The sequence below is a fragment of the Notamacropus eugenii genome, chromosome 1 (genome assembly GCF_028372415.1).
Source record: "Notamacropus eugenii isolate mMacEug1 chromosome 1, mMacEug1.pri_v2, whole genome shotgun sequence".
NCBI lineage: Eukaryota > Metazoa > Chordata > Mammalia > Diprotodontia > Macropodidae > Notamacropus > Notamacropus eugenii.
Genome location: NC_092872.1, coordinates 719,925,329 through 719,939,281, shown reverse-complemented (window position 1 = coordinate 719,939,281; position 13,953 = coordinate 719,925,329).

Genomic DNA, 13,953 nt, shown 5'->3' with positions numbered 1-13,953 from the left:
AGGATGGGATCATATCTTAAAACAATTGAATCAAGTAGTGAAAGAGAAATATATTGGGAGGAGAAAGGGAGAAATGGAATGGGGCAAATTATCTCTCATAAAAGAGGCAAGCAAAAGACTTATTAGTGGAAGGAAAAAGAGGGGAGGTGAGAGAAAAACATGAAGTTTACTCTCATCACATTCCACCAAAGGAAGGAATAAAATGCACACTCATTTTGGTATGAAAACCTATCTTACAATACAGGAAAGTGGGGGATAAGGGGATAAGCAGGGTGGGGGGGATGATGGAAGGGAGGTCATGGGGAGGAGGGAGCAATTTGAGGTGGACACTCATGGGGAGGGACAGGATCAAAAGAGAGAATAGAAGTAATGGGGGATAGGATAGGATGGAAGGAAATATAGTTAGTCTTATACAACACTACTATTATGGAAGTCATTTGCAAAACTACACAGATATGGCCTATATTGAATTGCTTGCCTTCCAAAGGGAAGGGATGGGGAGGGAGGGAGGAAGAGAAGTTGGAACTCAAAGTTCTAGGAACAACTGTCAAGTACTGTTCTTGCTACTAGGAAATAAGCAATACAGGTAAAGGGGTATAGAAAGTTATCTGGCCCTACAGGACAAAAGAGAAGATGGAGACAAGGGCAGAGAGGGATGATAGAAGAGAGAGCAGATTGGTGATATGGGCAATTAGAATGCTTAGTGTTTTGGGGTTGGGGGAGGGGAGAAAAGGGGAGAAAATTTGGAACCCAAGATTTTGTGAAAATGAATGTCAAAAGTTAAATAAATAAATAAAATAAAATAAAATAAAAAAGCAATTTTGGGTAAGATCAGGCTGGAGAACAGAGGCAGAGAAAGGCATATTTGCATGTGTAGGTATGTGTATGTTTGTGTTTGTGTATATACACTCATACACATACACATTCATATAGACAGATGTAGAGACAGATACATGTGTGTGTATATAAAATTATTTTGTTATTAATATTATTATATTAATTAATTTTAAACATATTAACAATTTAATAATATTTTTCACCAATTATACATCCAGACTATTTTCAGCATTTTGGTTTACCAGAATTTGAGTTCCACATTTCCCTTTCTCCTTCATGCCCTCGACTCTTCCTAAAATAGGAAGCCATTTGATATAGGTTGTATAAGTGCTATCATGTAAAACATATTTCCATATTAATCACAGTTGTGAAAGAAAGAACAGATCAAAGGGGAAAAATACAAAAAAAAACATAAGAATAAAGTAAGTGCAAGAAGCATTCTTGGATCTGCACTCAGAGTCCATGAGTCCTTCATCTGCCTGTGGACAGGATTTTCCTTCTGAAGTCCTTTGTAGTTGCCTTAGATTACTGCGTTGCTGAGAAGAGCTGATATTCATCGTTGGAAATCACACAATTTTGCTGACAGTGTGTACAGTGTTTTCCTGGTTCTGCTCATTTTGCTTTGCATCAGTTTATACAAATCTTTCCAGGTTTTTCTGAAAAATGACTGTTCATCATATCTTATTGCATAAAAGTATTCCATTACATTTACATGCCACAGCATGTTCAGCCATTCCCCAGTTGATGGACATCTAAATTCCCAATATTTTGCCAACCAGAAAAAGGGTTGCTCTAAAGATTTTGCCATATGCATGTCCTTTTCCTTTTTTTTGATCTCCTTCACTCCTCATCAGAAGTGATTTAGAGCATTTTTTCATGTGCCCATGGATGATTTTGAGTTCTTCACCTGAAAACTGCCTGTTCATATCCTTTGACCATTTACCAACATGGGAATGACTTCTTGTAAATTTGACTCACTTCTCTATGTATTTGAGAAATGAGGTCTTTTTCAAAGACACTTGCCATAAAGATTGTTTTGCACCTTTCTGCTATCGTTGAAAGGTATATTTTTAGCAAAATCAAAAAAAAAAAAAAAAGGGAATTTAGAGTTATAGTTAGAAAAGTCTGTTACAAAGGCCTTAAGCACAGTTACTTATACTAGTCTGAAGAAAACTGTAGCTGCTTGATTAATTAGGTAGCTAAGCAGCATTTGCTAAGCCCTTTGTGCCTTCTTAGAATAACAGGACAGGAAGGGAATCCTATGGGTTTTCTCAAAGAGATTGAGAGGGTGTGGCATAAAAGTAACCAGGAAGTCGAAGCCAGGGGATAAGGGTTGGGCTGGTTGAGAGATCTCCCCATTCAGGATAGTCAGTCCTCTGGGTCAGCACCAACTCAAAGCGTTACTTCTTTCAACCAGGAGGTCTAGCAGGAAGAGGAGTCCAAGGCAGAACTTGCCCAGAAAGGTACAGTATATGGAAAGCAGAAGAAGCCCCAAGAGCCTTAGTGGGTCAACCCTTTTCTGGGAAGGTTCAAGGACCACTCTCTGTCTCAGTCCTGGGACCCAAGGATCAATCTGTTCCTCCATTCAACTCTGATGGCCAGAAACTGAAAACCCTGATTTCCTCTTTGACCCTATTCCTGGTCTCCACCAACTGTAATGTCAGGGCCATGGGAGTCACCCTTCTTCTGCTTTGACCTTGTCCGGGTTTACCAACTTAAACCCCAGGGATCAAATTCTACCTGGGCTAGAATGGAAAATGTTGGTTTCCATTGAGGGCTCCTCCTCCCTCTTCTGTCTATCCACTTCCACTCCCCCTCTTTCATCCTACTGTGGGAGTGTATCCATAAAAGCTGGTTGCATCTTGAATTCCTTGCTGACCTAAGGTGATCAAGTGCTCAATGTGTTTCTACATTGACAAAGTATAAATAACTCCTTTTAATTCTCCTTGTCCTGAGGTTTGCCTTTTTAATCAAGGTGAAAGCCTGAATGGAAACTTTACCAGCTCCTAGGTACTTTTCTCAAAGAGTAAATTACCCTACATTTTAAAGCAAAATATACCCAGTTAAATAGAGAACAGTGTGGAAACATCATATCCACCCTCTTACAGCTTAAGTCACAAATTCACAGCATTGAGATAAAAAGAAAATTACGTTTTCTAATGGTACAATTAATTGCATATCCCTTCAAAAAATTTTTTTTCAAATTAAAAGCATATATGCAATGGTTCCCCAACTGAGAAAATTTTGGAGCGTAATAACAATGTAAAAGATGTTAGAATGTTAATATACAAAACAAAATCGCCAGTCAAATAACATCAATTCATCTGATTATCTTAGTCAGAATTATCTTAAATAGGAAAACCACTTTGCCCAATTATGCGTTTGACCTCTAGGTTTGCTACATTCAGGGAGGAGCAAAGGGTCATTCTGATCCAGTTACACTGAATTCTTATTCTTTCAGCTCCCAAACACATTCCTTTAAGTGCCAATTTTTTTTTATTTTTAGTGTTCTACAATCACTACCATAAAACTTAGATTTCTTTTCCCCTACCTACCCCACACCTCCCCTCTCCCTCCCCGAGATGACATACAATTCTGACGAGGTTTGGAGGGTGATGGGGGACCCCAAAATACCGACGGTCGGTCCAGGTCATGCTCGAATGAATTCGACTCAAGCCTTCTTAAAGCCAAAGAAAACAAAGTTTATTAAGGATTCACCTAATTGGGTTGCCTCTTAAGGAGCCTAAGCATTTGTAACGCTTGTACTCACAAGCGGGCCAGACACAATCCCAGCTAGACAGAGTCTGAGCTGGATTGCATCTGAGCGCCTTCATGGAGGCAAGGTGGGACTTAAATACAGAAAAGAGTATAGGAGGGATCTGGGGGGGTGGGGGGGATAGTCTGGTAGTCCAGGGTGATGGGAGGAGGGGTTTAGGAAGGGTCTTGAGGAGAAGTCCAAGGAGGGTCAAAGACTGGAAACACCTGCAGGCTATCAGGAGATAAGACAATGGAGGGTTTGGGTGGGAAGCAGGTAGGGGAATCAAGGGATAACAGACAATGTTCACAGATTTGTGTATGAAAGGCCAGATTCTGTGAGGAGAAGCAAAGAGAGCTCAATCTGAGTATGAAAAGCCAGGTTTAGTGAGGAAATTCCAGGGGAGCTCAAGGAAGTTCCCAGAGTCTGAACCTCATCAATTCTATATAGGATCTACACATACATTCCTATTAAATACATTTTCACTGCAGTCATGCTGTGTAGAACAACTAAAATGAATGGGAGAAATCATATAACAAACCAAAACATAATACACACAAAAAAAATGATCTGCCGCATTCTGCGATTGACTTCCATAATTCTTTCTCTGGATGTGGAGGGCATTTTGCCTTAGAAGACCATTGGGAATTTTTTTTAGGTCCTTGCACTGCTGTGAAGTTCCAAGTCTACCAGAAAAGACTCTCGCACACTGTGGTCGTTGCTGTGCACAAAGTTCTCCTGGTTCTACTCCTTTCACTCAGCATCAGATCATATAAGTCTTTTCAGGCTTTCCAGGGACAGCTCTACACCCCTAGCCAGCAGGAAAAAGTTTTAGAAACTGAGACCGTCGCCCCTTACCACAAAAGAATTTGGGTCTGCTCTGTTTGAGGGGGGGATTATGAGGTACAAGCCCAAGCCAAGATTTTTTCCCTTGGATCGGGAGGGCTTTTGTCCCATTAGTCTGGAAAAGGCCCCCAGAAAGTCTGGTCTTTGGCGGGGTGGCTCCTTGGATTCCCCTTCCACTTGTGCCAGTGATGGTGTTCAGACTCTGGAAACCTCTTTGAACTCCCTTTGAAGCTCCCCACCTGGCCTTTGCAGATAGGTTCCCCCTGAATCTTGCCACTTAGCCTGGCCTTTCATACTCAGATTTGCAGATAGGATCCCCCCTAATTTTGCCACTTAACCTAGCCTTTCATACTCAAATTTGTAGCCAGTTCCTCCTGAATCTTTCACATTCAAATCGATTTCCCTTGGCCTAGTCAGGCCTTCCATTGTCTGTTACCTCTGGATTGCCCCACCTACATCCCACCCAAGCATGTCACTAGTCACCCCAGTCTCCTCAAGACCCTCCCTAAAGCCCTCCTCCCATCACTCAAGACTACTAGACCACCCCCCAAATCCCTCCTACACTCTTTTCTGTATTTAAGGTCCATGTTGCCTCCATGAAGGCACTCAGATTCAATTAAGCTCAGGCTCTGCCTAGTTAAGATTCTATCTGGCTGGCTTGTGTTCCTCAAGCTGTACAAATGCTTACATTCCTTAAGAGAAAACCGAAGGTGGGGAATCTTTAGTAAACTTTATTTTCTTTGGCTTTAAGAAGACTTGTGTGGAATTCATTCAAACAGGACCCGGCGTACCCCTCCACCTCATCACTAACACATGCTCTTAAATGCTGAATTGTAAGTCTACTTCACATTAAGGGTGGATCTGCCCTTAGCTGGTCAAATATCCCAATTATCCTGCTGGGATCTGACTTGCAATGAGCCACATTCTAATTCAAACGAGGAGAAAGTACCAATCAAACTGCTGGCATTTGGTGAACAACCTCCATTCTCAAATTAAGCTCCCTTTGGCTGTGAAGCCATTGCTCACCTGGAAATCTCCAGCTTGCCTCTACCTTGTTCTCCCACTCTCAACGCCTAAACTCCTGAATCTTTCCTCCAATAAGAAATAAGGTGTGAGGGTCATGGGGGAGGAGGAGACCTCAGAGAAGACCAGCCTGGGGGGGGGTGGTCCAGTTGGAACAGGAGCTCTGGGGTGGAGTTTGGAGGCCTGGGGGGAGTCTAGGGCAGAAGAGGCATCATCCCAGTGGTCTAGGCTGTCCAGGTGTCAGAGGGCAGGTCTTGGAGAGGAGAGTGAGAAAGGATCTTGAGTGCCTGACCTTGAATGTGATTGGAGGAAAGGGCCCTTCCTGGGGGCCTCAGAGGCTGGGAGAAGCCTCCCAAAGTGGGCTGGCTGAAAACCGGAACTTGTGCTGAGATTGTTCTGCATTCTACCCTTGGAATTGAGCTCCCTCTGCCTTATTTCTTCAGATCTCCGATCACACTGTCTTCTCTTGGACCTGAGATCTCTGCCTTGTGGAGGTGATCTCTTTGAGCATAGGTGCCAGGTAGGTCTGAGCCAGTCCCCCACAGACCTGCTGGTTCTTCCTCCCATTGGGTCTCATCCTCCCCCTCTGACCCTGTGGTGAGTCTAGCTGCAGGTCCCCCTGGAGCAATCCTTCCTCCCCAGCCAGGTTTCTGGACAAGCTTCCTCCTGCTATCTCTTTTCCAGACTCCCAATCACTTCTCAGGAATCTGGGGCTACCCCCTGAACACTGCATTTAAGATTTTGTCACCTATTCACAAAATTCCCCTCAGGGATCCAGGAATCCTGTCCTGAGTAAAACACAAGTGAAAGGCTTGAGTCACGCTGGAAATGCCCCTGTGAAGGCCTGGATCTGCCTCCAAGGACTAGGGCCCCATCATGCCTTTTTTCATTCAGAGATGGAGTGATTGTGTTGCCAATAGAGGAGGCTGAGATTGTTTTGTTTTGGTTTTTAATCTGCCTATTTGGTGGGGTCGAGATTGGCTTTTACAGGGAAAAAAGGTAAAGATGCTATGAAGATTAGGGATAGGTTTGAGGGGTGGCAAAATGCCTGTGGTGATCCTGAGGTATAGGAGAAGGGGTCTGGATGAAGGTTAATAGCCTGGGGTGATTCCAAAGTGACCCACTTTGAAGGACTGGGCTGGGTGGGAACCACCATGACTTGCAACTGAAGCGATTATTTTGTATGTAGATGGTGGTGTGGAGGAAAGTTCCGGAGCTGGGTTGCCCTTTCAGGTTCCTAGTCCCATAGCTAGTGTTGACCTGAAAACTTGATTAAAGAAAAGGCAACAGGCTAAATGCATACATTTTATGATTTATTTAATTAATTGATCAATTCCCTATTAAAGAAAACGGTAACATAATGCATTATGGAGCCAGAAATGTTCTGGCTACCAATACAAAGAATTGGGCAGCCTTAAATATGTTTTTAGGACAAAGAAGTGTTCTGTGTCCTTCAGATTTATGATCTCCATGAGTGATTAACTAGACCATTAGAAAGGAATTTCTTAATGGCGTAGGTTGTAAATACAATAAAATAACAGAGTTTAACAAAGTTTCACATAGAAATTACGACCCAAGGTGTCTGTGTTTTCTTTACCATTAACATGCCATAACATAGTCTATGTCTACAAATATTAAGATATGGAAAACGTCCCATTATTCAAGATAGTGTCTTAGGGTAAAGGTCTCTTAAGGAATGTTAAGTCAGCCCTGGCTGGCTTTTGTTGACATAGGAAGAGGCATTCTCTGAGTTTGCTTCAGAGAGAACAAAGAGATTATTCCAAAATTTTATATTAAACATTATCACTAGTCAAAGGGAAATCTCTGATTCAGGAGCCACTGAGGCTCTGACTGCTCTTATCCCATGTGGGATCCGAAGCCCCTTCTGCCTCTTGGTGATCTGAATGAGAACTGGGGAGAGGAAAAGGCATGGGAGAGGGTGGGACCATCTTTTTCAACCCGACCCTACCTCTTGGCTTTATTCTCTCTCCTGAGGGCAGGGCTTCATCCCAAGTAAATCCCCATAGCCCAGCCTCCTGCCCTGGAATCCTCTCTCCCCAGCTCACTCTGCAGAAGTCCAAAGCCTGGCCCAATCTGGGACTGTAGGTGGAGTCAGAAGGAATGGCCCTTGGCAGCTGCAGACCCTCACTCCAGGTGAGTGCACTATGTCCACGGATTTGACCCCCAAAGAATCAATTTCCATAGATAAAGAGGCTTGTCTGTGAGGCTGGCAATCTCCTCCCTATGGATTGGTTCTTTACCCAAAAAAGCAGGACATTGAAAACAGTACTAATAACACCATCCTCTTCTCTGTCCTTTGAATTAATCCATGGCATATTGGCATCACAATCCCTCATCCCCAGTGGCTGCCCTTCTAAGACCTCTTCACTCATTCCTCTCTGTTCTGTAGGGGTCTTGTCTTTGCTCCTGTATCCATGGCTACCACCCCTATCCCACATGTCCATAGGACTGCTCCCCCCTCCTCACCTTTGCCTCTTTGGCTAAGTTCTCCCTTGCAGACCTGGAAAACAGGATGCTCTGCTTATCCTCCATGGTCTGATCTGCACAAATAGTTCATCTGTCAGTTCCACACTGTCCTGTAGTCAGCATCATCAAGGGCACTGTGAGGGGGCAATGAGGGGTAACAGGAGTAAATGCTATGCACAGATGCTGAGGTGTTCCTGGCCTCCTGCATACTCTGGTCCTGTTTTTCTGGAAAATATGGAAGCCGAAGAAGACAGGTTAAGTTGACTTCGGGCTCACATTCCCATGTTCTAAGACCTTTGCCAGAACTATTTGGACCATGACAAAGAAAAGAAGGCCTTCTTTAGCTGTCACTTAATTAGCATTTGTTAAGGGTCTAGCATTTCCCTTGTTAGAGAGGATATAGGAAAGGACTGAGTTGGGGAACTATTCAAAATTCTGGGAGTTACCTTTTCCAGTGGGGTAAAGAAAGGGCTGTCCTAAAGGAGACACTCAGTTCTTATCAAACAGGTCTAGGGCTCAAAGGTAAAGACCCAGGAGAGTGAATTACTTTCTCCCTCAAATCTGCTTTTAACCATCTTCACAACAGCCGTATAGAGTAATTGCTCTTCTTATTTTTATTTCACAGTTCAGGAAACTGAGGCCAACAGATTCAGTGAGTTACCAACCAGGGTCACATAACTAGTCACTGTCTGAGGCTGCATTTGAACTCTGATTTCCCTGATCTTCTCTCTTTCCATAGCTCCATCCACAGTGTGTTTGTGTGCCCAGCTTCCCACAGCTCCTCCAACACTGACTGGTGCTGTTGTCATTGCTGTCAGTTTTGCAGAGTGTGAGATGAATTCTCAGTGCTGTGGTTTTCTTTTCTTAGTTTGGAGCATTTATTCATATGGCTGGGAATACTTGGCAGTTGCTTCTGATAAATGGTTAAATGATCTGAACAAAAAATTATCTATTAGGGAATGGCTATTTGTTATTTTCCAGTTGTTTTAGTCTTGTCTGACTCTTTTTGATACATTGGGGTTTTCTTGGCAGAGATACTGGAGTGTTTCCTCATTTCTTTCTCCTGCACATTTTACATAGGAGTAACTGAGAAAACAGGGGGAAGTGACTTGCCCAGGGTCACATTGCTAGCAAATGTCTGAGGCTAAATTTGCACTCAGATCCTCCTGACTCCAGGCCTGGCTGACACTCTATCTACTGTGTCTCCTAGCTGCCATTGGCTTTTTGTCCTTTTTGAAGCAATATTTCATTTTTCCCCAATTACATATAAAAATATTTTTATTCCTACATTTTGAGGTCACAGTTTTCTACCTGCCTCCTTCCTCTTACCCCTCCTACATACGGCAAGCAATCCAAAACAGGTTCTACAAATGCAGTCACGTAAAGCATTTTCATATTTGTCATTTCATGGAGGGGAAAATGAACGAAAAAGAAAGCAGGTAAAAACTAGTATGCTTTACATCTCTATTCTGAATCAGTTCTTTCTATGGAGGTGGGAGAGCATTTTTGATCATGAATCCTTCAGATTGTCTTAGTTTATTATACAGCTGAGAATAGCTAAGTTGTCACTGTTCATCCCACATTATTGCTGTTACTTTATAAAATGTCATCCTGCATCAGTTTATTCTGCATCAGTTCATTTCACTCTTTCCAGGTTTTTCTGAAATCATCCTGCTTGTCATTTTCTGTAACACAATCGTATTCCATTGCAATCATATACTACCACTTGTAAAGGCATTCCTCAATTCCTGCGCATCTCCTCAATTTTGAATACTTTGCCACCACAGAAAGAATTATTATAAATAACCTCGTATGAGTAGGTCCTTTTCTATCTTTTTAAAAAAAGTATTTTGTGGATAGCGAGTTCATAATGTTAAAAGGCATCCACCTTATATAGCATTTTGACTATAGTTCCATGATGGGTGGATCAGTTCACAAATCCAGCAACAGTGTGTTAGTGCCTCAATTTTCTTATTTCCCTGCAATATTTATCATTTCCCTTTTCTGTTTTATTAGTCAGTTTAATAGGTATGAGTTTGGTTTTAATTTGAGAGTTGTTTTAAGTTGCATTTTTCTAATCAGTACTCCTTTAGAGAATTTTTATATGTGATAATAAATAGCTTTGATTTCTTTGTTTGAAAACTGCCTATTGATATCCTTTGACCATTTATCAGTTGGTTTGTGATTTGCATTCTTATAAATTTTGACTCAGTACCTTATCTAAATATTTGATATATTTATCAATTTTTTTCCCAGTTGTCAACTTTCCCTGTAATCTTGGTTGTATTGATTTTATTTCTGAAAAAAAAACAACCCTTAAATTTAGCACAATCAAAATTATCTGTTTCACATCTATTAATGCATTTTATGATTGAGTTAATTGCATTCATATTTGCGGTTAAAATACCTGTATATATCCCTCCATCTTATTTCCCCTTCTCACTCTCTCTTTCTTTTACCTTTTCCCCTCTCTCCTCACCATTGTTTTGCCTCTGACCAGTGCCTTCTCCAGTTTACCCTTCTATCAGTCTCTCCCCTCCCCACTTATCCAAGTCCCTTTCTACTTCCCTGTAGGATGAGTTAGATATCTGTACCCATCTCAGCATGTATGTTATTTCCTCTTGAGCCAATTTTGATAAGAGAAAGGCTCAAGCCCTCCATTCCCATCTCCCCTGTGTCCCCCTTCACTGTAATAGCTCTTCTTTGCTTCTTTTATGTGAGATAATTCACCCCTATGTATCTTTCCCTTCCTTCTTCTTGGAGTGTCATTCTCTTTCTCACTCCTTAGTTTTGTTTTCTTCAATATCACCCTATCACAATTCATGTGTACTGTCAACGTATACTCTGTCTAATTGCCCTAATAGCCATAAAGTTCTTCAGAGTTCCAAGTATCTTCTTCCAATGTCAGAATATAAACAATTTAACCTCATGGAGCCTTTTGTTTTCTCTTTCCTACTTACCTTTGGATGTTTCTCTTGGGTCTTGTATTTCCAGACACAATTTTTGTTCAGCTCTGGTCATTTCTTTAGGAATGCCCAAATATCCTCTATTTATTGAATGTTCATTTTTTCTTTCCCCTGAAGGATTTTATTCACTTTTTCTGGGTATGTGATTCTTGGTCACCATCTTAGTTCTTTTGTCCTGCTGAATATCATATTCCATACTCTCTGATTTTTTTTTTATGTAAAAGTTCCTCATTTTTGTGTTAGCCTCACTGTGGCTCCATGACATGTGAATTGCTTCTTTCTGGCTGATTCTGCTCTTTTTTTTCCTTGGCCTGGGAGCTCTGGAATTTGTCTATAATCTTCCTGGGAGTTCTCATTTCACATCTTTTTTAGGAGGTGATTGGTGGATTCTTTCAATTTGTGTTTTGCCCTTTGGTTCTTAAGATATCAGGTCTGTGCCAAGAAAATACCACATGGGGTCATGGAGGGTCAGACATGACTGAAGCAACTGACAGCAACAGTGACATCCGTATAGAATGTATTGTAGAGTGTTATATGAGATGTTGGTCTAGTCCTAATATCCTTCCTGACTGCTTTCTACTTTTCTCAGCATTTTTTTTTTAACCAAATAAGGAGTTTTACCTTCATCAGTCTATTTTTCACTTTACCAAACATGGAGTTACTGAGTTCTAATGATTCTGAGTCTCCCTTGTTTAATCTGTTCCATTCCTCTCTTTTTGTCTCTTCCCTCAACACCACATGGTGTTGATAACTGGAGCTGTATAATATAGTTTGGTGTCTGGAAGTGCTCTTCCTTCCATATTCTTACTTCTTTTCATCACTCCCTTTGATATTATAGTAGTTCTTTAATTTTTCCAAATAAATGTTGTTATTTTCTTCAGCCCTGTAAAATATGTCCTTCATAATTTTGTTGTTATCATTACTGACATTTTTCAGCCATGTCCAAGTCTTCGTGTCCCCATTTGAGGTTTTCCTGCCAATGAAGCTGCAGTGGTTTTTATTTCTTCAGCTCATTTTTCAGATGAGGAAACTGAGGCAAACAGAATTAAATGACCTGCCTGGATCACATAGCTAGTAAGAGCCTGAAGCTGAATTATTACAGAATGGAAGCCTATATTGGTAATTTCTGCCCTTTTATGTATATTTGCAGGGTCTTTCTTCTCTAGTCCACAGTTATTTTTTGCAAGAATTCCAATGGGTACAAAGAAACAAATAATGTCTTCAGTTCTGATTTTCTTTTTAAAGATATTTGACAGCTTTTTTTATCATTGAACATCATTGTCCCTCATTGCTAAGTTGTTTGCAGAATAAATCTCCCTGGGCTGCATACTGAGCTTCACTGCTCTCTAGAACACATTGTTCCATTCCCTCCTCATATCTAATGGGTTTGGAATAGTCTTGCTTATTTCATTTTTGTTTTCATTGCATTTGAAAGTTTTTCTCCTGATGACTCTTAGGAGTCGCTTAGCCTCAAAGACCCAGCAGTATCACAGAAGATGACAACACATACACACACACACACACACACACACACACACAGACACACACACACAAACGCACAAATGATAACCGTTTTGGAGTGAGGTGAAGGTGCCCCAGTTCAGGAGCTCAGAGCTCAGTCCCAGAAATGTTGAGCTAGGTGAGAAATGAAATATCTGAAATAGGCTTTCTACTTCAATAGAGGTTTGGAGTTCATAACCCCATCCTGTGGTAGGGAGAGATGAATGTGGAAGACTTGCAAAGGACAGAGGGTTTGAAGAGCTTTTGTTGGGTGTTAGTTAGACAATCAGGGATCAGTTATTGATAAATAAGAGGGCTGTCTTCCTGAAGGGAAAGCCATATGGTGAATACTCTGCAATGAAGAAGAGTAACTCTAGAGACCCTAGTGAAAAACAAGGATTATAAACTCTTGGGAATCTCAAAGACCAATAAACACCTTAATTGTTCCAAAGAAAAATAATAAAGGAAGTAAAAGGTTATATCTAGGTTAAAAATAGACCATGAGTCAGGTGTTTTAAAGAAGAAAACACAATAATAAAATATAAAGGATAATTTGGATGGAGAATTATTCCCAAATGTCAGAATCTGTGATAAATTGAATCATATCTTTATATGGAAATTTAAGGCCAACAAATTCCAAACATGTTGACCAAACATTCACTGTGCATGAATCAGATTGGAAATAAAAAGAACTGTTCCCAAGTATCTAGGCATTATCAGATTTGGCTCATCTCTTCTGTATATGGTCTGTTCTTTTGGCTTTTGTCCTCTCAAGTTTCCAGAGTTTTAGAGGTGTGTTTAAATCCTTTATTTCTTTTGAGAAAGTCACAGGAAACTGAATATCTTTCTGATGAATTAGATGAAATGCAAACTATAATAATTAAATTTTGATTTTTTTACATGTATGATGGAACCCTCCACAATTACTTTTACTTCTATGTAAGTAAATAGCAGCATATGAGTCTATTCTTTGATGTTTGTGGTAATTTGTCCTGACAGTAAGAAGAAAATATGGGTTTACCAAATGGATGAGGTAATCAAGGGAATCAATAAAAAGAAAAATGAAGAAGGTGTTCTAATCATACCAGGTTTCATACTGTATTATAAAGCCATAATTATCAAAACAATGTGGTACTAGCTAAAAATAAGTGATGGATTGATGGAATACATTAAGTATAAAGCATCTTATATTACACGACCCCGCTAACCTGGTATATGATTAACCCAAACATTCAAGAGTTTGGGGAAAAAGAACCTCCATATTTCAAAAAACTGCTGGAAAAATGGGAAAACACCATAGAAGAAACTAGGTATAGACCCACATTGCACACTGTATACCAAAATAAGGATGCATGATTTACACGTGAAAGGTAATACCATAAGAAATTGGGAGACCATGGAATCATGTATCCCACATATGGGTAAGTGAAGAATTTATGACCAAACAAGTTCTAGAGAATAATACAAAATATAAAATCCATGATTTTGTTCATATGAAATTAAAAAGTTTTAGCACAAATAAAATCAATGCAACAGAAA